This window comes from Carassius auratus, chromosome 9 (genome assembly GCF_003368295.1).
Source record: "Carassius auratus strain Wakin chromosome 9, ASM336829v1, whole genome shotgun sequence".
Taxonomy (NCBI): Eukaryota; Metazoa; Chordata; class Actinopteri; order Cypriniformes; family Cyprinidae; genus Carassius; species Carassius auratus.
In genome coordinates, this window is record NC_039251.1 from 19,233,378 (window position 1) to 19,240,157 (window position 6,780).

The 6,780-nt window shown below is 36.0% G+C and overlaps 1 pseudogene; it reads left to right on the forward strand.

Moving 5' to 3' along the window:
* The window catches only part of LOC113108058 (inactive phospholipase C-like protein 1), a 50,080-nt pseudogene extending 46,299 nt beyond the window's left edge, over nt 1-3,781 (forward strand).
* The last annotated feature ends 2,999 nt before the right edge of the window (nt 3,782-6,780 follow it).

The following is a 6,780-nucleotide window of genomic DNA, read 5'->3' on the forward strand; positions in this document are numbered from 1 at the left end:
TAACCAGACCAAATGTTAAATAGTAGAATTTTAATAAATTGCACAATGAATGTAAGTTACTTTGGAATAAAACAATTCACACAATTCAGATCCTTCTGTACTTCTTGAAGCCTAAAGTAGTTTCTGTCAACTAAAAACCAGTCACTGCACATATTCCTAGTTGGAGAGACAAAAAAGTCCCTTTACTTGTGTGTTTAAGCAGAAGGTCAGCCATCAGTGCAAGATTAACCCAGCTCTGATCTATGACATTTCCTCCTGTCCCTCGAAGGACAAGACTCCACTGGAGGGCACCTTGCCATTGAAAGAGACTGATCCTCTATTGCCCTCTCCTTTAACCTTCTTTGCCTCCCCAGCCAAAGTCACATGACCCCAAGAACCCTGGCTGGCCATTTTGCTTGTCAAGTCATTGATTGACACAAAAGAAGTCCCTATGTTTCTCACTAAAAAGAGAAAGGGTATACATCCACAGCTCATTTCGCTACCTGGTCAACAAGTCAATTATTTAATGATCAATCTGTAGTCATGAAATATGGTATTCTTGAGTTAGCAAGCAATGAAATTAACCACATATTTATACATTTTGTAGATAAATAGATAGATAGATAGATATAAATAGCGTGAGTTACAAGGCCAAGAAAAAAAAAAAGAGAGAAATTGTCTTGAGGCAGCATGTAGTACTCCAAGTGAGGATTTTTGCAACATGAATGATACATGATCAAAAATGCCAAAGAGTCTTTCTTTCCCTCTCTCCATCCATCTGTCAACACAAACCAGCCCTGCAGGCCTCATGGGGAATGCAGGTCTATTGTAAGTGAGGTATTACGGCTTTGGGTTTGCATCTTCCCTTGGTAGTTGCCTGCGGTTTATACTGGAAAAAAAGGCAATGCTTTTTGGTCCCATTAGTTTTTTTTTTTTTTTTTTTTTTTTGTTGTAGTTGTTAACCAGGTGTTTGGCCATCGTGAAGCACTGCAATAGCTCAGAACAAATCAATGACCTTGCAGTAGGTGCACTCAAGCCAGATAAAGTAACAACTTAACTTTGTAGGGGGTTGAAAAAGAGGTTTCAATGGTGAATCGCACAGCCATCAAAAATGTCCTAAAATGCTGGTAGAATCTACAGGGGGTTAAGGGACTATTACATGCAATTTGCCTTCCAGTCTGGACATTCGGAAAACCTGTTGTGTGGAATCAAATGCAGTGTTGGAGGGCAACACATCCTTCCTATCTGATTGCAGGTATTTCAAGCATTGCTGGGAAATTGAGGCTGACCAGCATCAGTATGGGGGAACGAATAACTGTGGAACAAACAAGAGTGTCATGCAGATGATAACCAGCAATTTAAGTAATACTAAACACTTTGAATACAATGGTTAAACAGATTTTTTCCCCCATTTGAAATATCAGTTTCAAAATCAAATTATTCTGATGAGGTGACTGGCTTTAGTTTCTTTCTCATTCTCTCCATCAGATGTCTGTTCAGTAATGATATAGTGAGCAGGTACAACATTTTTTGTAAAGGACAGATTGCTTTACTGCTGCTATCCACTGTATTTACAACAATTAAACATTTACAACACTGAATTTCTGTACTCACTAAACTGTAGGGGGCTCTGAATTTGCAAAATTACACAAAACTACATACAGTTGCTTTAAAGGTCCCGTTTTTCTTGCTTTTTTGAAGCTTTGATTGTGTTTACAGTGTGCAATATAACATGTTTATGAAAAAAAAAAACATGTAAAAAAAACACAGTATTTTTCACAGAATTAACCTATCTGTATACCGCTGTTTTCACTGTCATAAAAACGGGCTGATGACTTCCTTGTTCTATAAGGTCCCCCCTTCAGAAATACGTAACGAGTTCTGATTGTGCTAGTGGTTCCTGTGTTGTGATTCGACAGCAGCTTAGCGCACGTTACCCTCCTGGAAACGCGATTGGTACTTCTAATCACAGAAGCCTTTACTGATGAGATGCACATGAAAATCCCATTTGATTTTTTGCACAGCCCTAACTCTAGTTAACAAAGATAAACAGCATTGGCCTTTGTGTAATAAGTTACAGAAACTGTTAAACGCACCAACTTAAATAATAAAATACACTTACCGGTTGTGGTCCATAAACAACGCCTTCTCCAGACAAAGAATAATCTTTGTGCGAATCCTGCATTAAACTGATTGAGATTGAGGAAGCTGTCCTCAATCCAAAATGTGCTACACAGAGTTTTACATGTGGATTATAATTTTCGGGAACCGAGTTAAACAAAAATTTTAACCATTGATCTCTAAGTACAACGTCCCTGGGAAGGCCAAACAAAGATGTTTGGACTCCAAGATGAAAATAACAGCGTTTCGACGACATGGCAACAAACACAAACAGCTCTTCCTTCTTCTCCGTCGGAGCGCAACATGACCACGCCCCCATTTTTCTGTATTCATGTGGGCGGAGGTTAGTCAAAAAACTGTTTTTGTGAAGTCATTATTGCAGGAACTAGAGGGATGTAGTCCAAACGGGTCGTTCGTTGTAGGCGAATTCTGTTAAATAAAATATCTCGCTTGCCATTGAACTTTGAGCTTTAGACAACAACATTACACACTAACTAAAGTTTAAAACATGGGATCATGAAGAACGGGACCTTTAAAGGGGTCATAAACTGCACAGCATGTCCATCACATGTAAATCTGTGATAGAAATCACAAGCTGACCTCGGACTGATTTCCCCCACCTAGGAGAAGAACCATTCTGAGATTCCTTTTAACCTTTTTGTTCCTCACAAGGCACATCCTCACATTCACAGAACAATAGAGACATTGTCTTTTACAGATGTAGATGCAAATGATCTAAAAATAAAACTTATAAATTAATATCAGACCACTGCTTAATTCCATAACATGTATGTAACTTACACATTTGACTTTCATCATTGACTAACCACTCATTGTTTATGTATTTTGAATAACTACTCAATAGTTTATAGGTTTGTATTAATGTTGGGTATGTATGAGTTTGAAAATTAATTGTTTAAATGTTTCTATAAATCAATACTTTGTAAAATGTATCATATTTTTTTATGGAAATCATGTCCAAATTATACTCTGCAAGAGTAGGAAAATTTGGTCCATGTGACTGATAAGATAACATGTTGATTTTTGTATTGGGAGGAGAAAATAGCAACACCCCGAGCTAAGACAATCAGTGCAATCCAAACGGGATATATCACCCTCCGAAGGGCACGCCACATTAAAGGGTCATTCCAAACCAAAGTGCTCAAAACTGGCCACTTCAAAGGGCCCTTTGGAATGAAGGATTTTGACGGGTACAACTGATGGACACTTCTGGTTACCCTGATCCTTTGCACAGATTCTTTGCATGATGACAGCGCCTCCGTGTGGGCACATGATGATGACGATGAAGAAAGGCACTTCAAGAAATAGTTGTTTAGTACCCTACACCCTTCAACCCTTCTATGTTAAATCTTTGAAAGGATTAGAGCATAGGAATGAGCCCTTCCGAATGGAACACAGGGAATATCTTATTGGTCAAGACACCATTTTGGATGTGTCCAACAGCCCAGTTTAAATACCCAGGACACCATAAAATTATGCTTTTTGCCTTGTTGGCTTTTAGCCAATGCTTTTAGTCATAATTTTTTCTGAGTTAAGTTTTGCCACAACTCTGTATCTCCGAGTTCACCTTGAGTCTGTGATGCCTCAAGACTTCAACCAGCTCACAACTCCGCATCTTCAGCCCATTGGCTTTCCAAGACGTCACTTCAATGACTACTGAACTTCAAGCCAATCAGCAACCTTGGGATAGCTTTTTCTGCAACGATCACAACAAGGGAACCCCCAACCAAGTAATGCAAATACCTCCAGATTCTAGCTGAACTGGTGCATTTAAAGTGTTGGTTCATCCAAAAATAAAAATTATCCCATAAATTAATCATCCTCAAGTCATCCTATGTGTATATGTCTTCCTTCTATCAGGCTAATCCAGTCGGAGTCATATTAAAAATTGTGTTTGATCTTTCAAGTTGTTTCAATCTCAGTGGGTACTACATCAGTACAAAAGAATTTAAATAAAAAGCCCCCATCCATAAAAAAAGTGTCTTACACAGCTCCGGGGGGTGAACAAAGGCCTCCTGTAGTGAATCAATGTGTTTTTGTAAAAAAATATATATATTCAAAATGTCATATTTTAGCTGTAAAAATATGACATTTTTAGGTGAACTAACCCTTTAATATAATTTTTAGCCTCATTTAGGAACTCTATGCAAGGGTACTGAAATGATTGATGGTTGTTCAGGTCTAAGTTATTGCACATTGCTATAAACTTGGGATTTCACATTTTCACTCTCTCTTATATCATTTATAAAGATAGTGCTTATTTGAAAATTTGCTTCTCTGATTTCAGAGATGTGAGCTCCAGGTGATCAGCGGGTGCTCATATATCCACTGAGAGCAGCCTCACCACGGCAAGTCCTTCTGACAATTGCAGCTTTCTCTGATGCCTCGGTAGTGGTTAAACATGAGATAAAATTATTTTTGTGTATATATAACAGGTAATCTTTGGTATTGTGAATTTATTATTTGTTCCAGGTCATATCGTTTCAGCTGAGCACAGTTATGTTTCATAACTTTATATTTTTATTTAAATGTACTGTAGTACAGTGCTGACTTTGTAGTGTTTGACTGAATTGTTTGCTTTTGTCTTTATTTCCTATTTCAAAAGTGTCTTTCATAAACTTTCATAAAATTATATCCCCTTGAAAGAGTCCATACAACTTCCAGTCATTTGTGTTAGATTTCTCCCACTTCCCAGTATAGTTCACTGTTTCAGGACCTTGGACAGCTCAGTTGTATTGTAAGTATGAGAGAGAGAGAGAGAGAGAGAGAGAGAGAGAGAATTTTTGAATTTTAACATCACTTTATTTTGCCTTCTTCAAATGGCACTTAATACAGATATAAAAACATTTAAAAAATACACGCATTAAACAAAGTTTTCAGAAAAAGATAAAATTTCTCCATTCACAGTACATATTTTCCCATTTAAGCTCCAAATCTCTTTAAAACCTTCAACATTATCCATTAATCTATAATAATTAAATTCTAAATGTATCCTAGCTCTTGTTATACATTAAAAAAAAACAAGAACATCAATATTATTATTTTGTTCTATTTTTCTTTTTCTTGTTGCATAAATTGTTAATTTAGCTTGTCCTAATAGAAAATTTAAGATTTTACAAATATCCCTCTTATTTTTCCAAATTTTCACTCCAAAAATGAAACAAACATCAGAGAACATTTCTCCAAACAAATTAAACAATTCTTTCAAAAAAAACAAATAAAGGCAACAATCGTTTGCACCTAAGAAAACAATGAAAAATAGTTTCTCTACAATTACAAAAAGGACAGGTATCAGTAATTTCAGAATTTATAATAGACACAAAAGCATTTACTGCAATAATACCATGCAGTATTCTCCACTGAATATCTCCAACCTTTTTGGTCAATGGTGGCTTATAAATTGCTTCCCATACTGGCATTATCTCATCTTTTACATCCAGATATTTCCTCCATGGTGTGTCAATCCTATTTTTTAATTTTCCTTTATTCAGCACCTTAACACAAAAGGAATAAATACTTTTCCCTCCTACAGAATTAAAAACAGTAAAACGAACATCATTTTTGAAAAACCCTGATAGATATTGAAAGTCCTCTTCATCCATTCTCGGTCTCACTCCCATACTCGGAAAGAGATCAGTAGACTCAGGCAATTCACATCCTTCCATCCAATTTTTAAGTCTTAATTTTTCTTCTTCCGTTAATAACTCCCGAAAGCCTTGTAAAAACTGTCCAACTTTTCGAAAAGAATGAATACCAAGTCTTTCTGCCACCGCCTCCACATTATTCAAATTCGGACCTGCTAACTTTGTCAGATGTTTCATTGTCACCACTCCAGCTTTAATAAAAGCATCATTCATACCCGGAAATTCATCTTTTTTTAAAAACATTCGTGACCCATACACAATTGGTTCTTCTAATAACCAAAATAATGATGATTTTTTGTAAACAATCTTCTCCTTTCTACAACACTCCATGCTCTAAACACACTACAATAGAAAGAAAAAAATCCTCTCACATTCAAAAAAGTGGTATCCAGAAGAAAATTGTTTGTCTCAAACCTAAATTTCCAACCAGTTTTAAAATTCGCCCAGCTAACACTCTGCATGGAGTTTCCAAATTCCCTGTATACTAATTTCTGCACAAATTGTATTCTAAAAGCAACTTTCCTACTTACCAAATGAATCAAACCTTGACCTCCAAACTCTCTTGATAAAAATAAGACACTCTGCGGTATCCAATGCATTTGATCCCAAAAAAAATCAACAAGCATTCTTTGTATTTTCATTAACAAATCAATTGGAGGTTCTAAAATTGCTAATTTGTGCCACAACACAGAAGCTATTAAATTATTAATAATTAATATTCTACCTCTATAAGACAAACATGAGTGGAGCCATTTCCATTTTTTTAAATCTTCCTTCCACCATTTCTAAAATTCCATTCCAATTCTCTTTTTCTATAGACTCATTCCCCAAATGAACACCTAAATATCTAAAACCTCCACGAGTCCAGCTTAAACCACCTGGCAATTTAGGTTTTTCTTCCCTCCAATCTCCTACTAATAAACCTGAACTCTTTTTCCAATTAATCTTAGCAGATGAAATTATGCCAAATTCATCTACTACTGAAGATATTTTATTAACATCATCTTGATTTCTA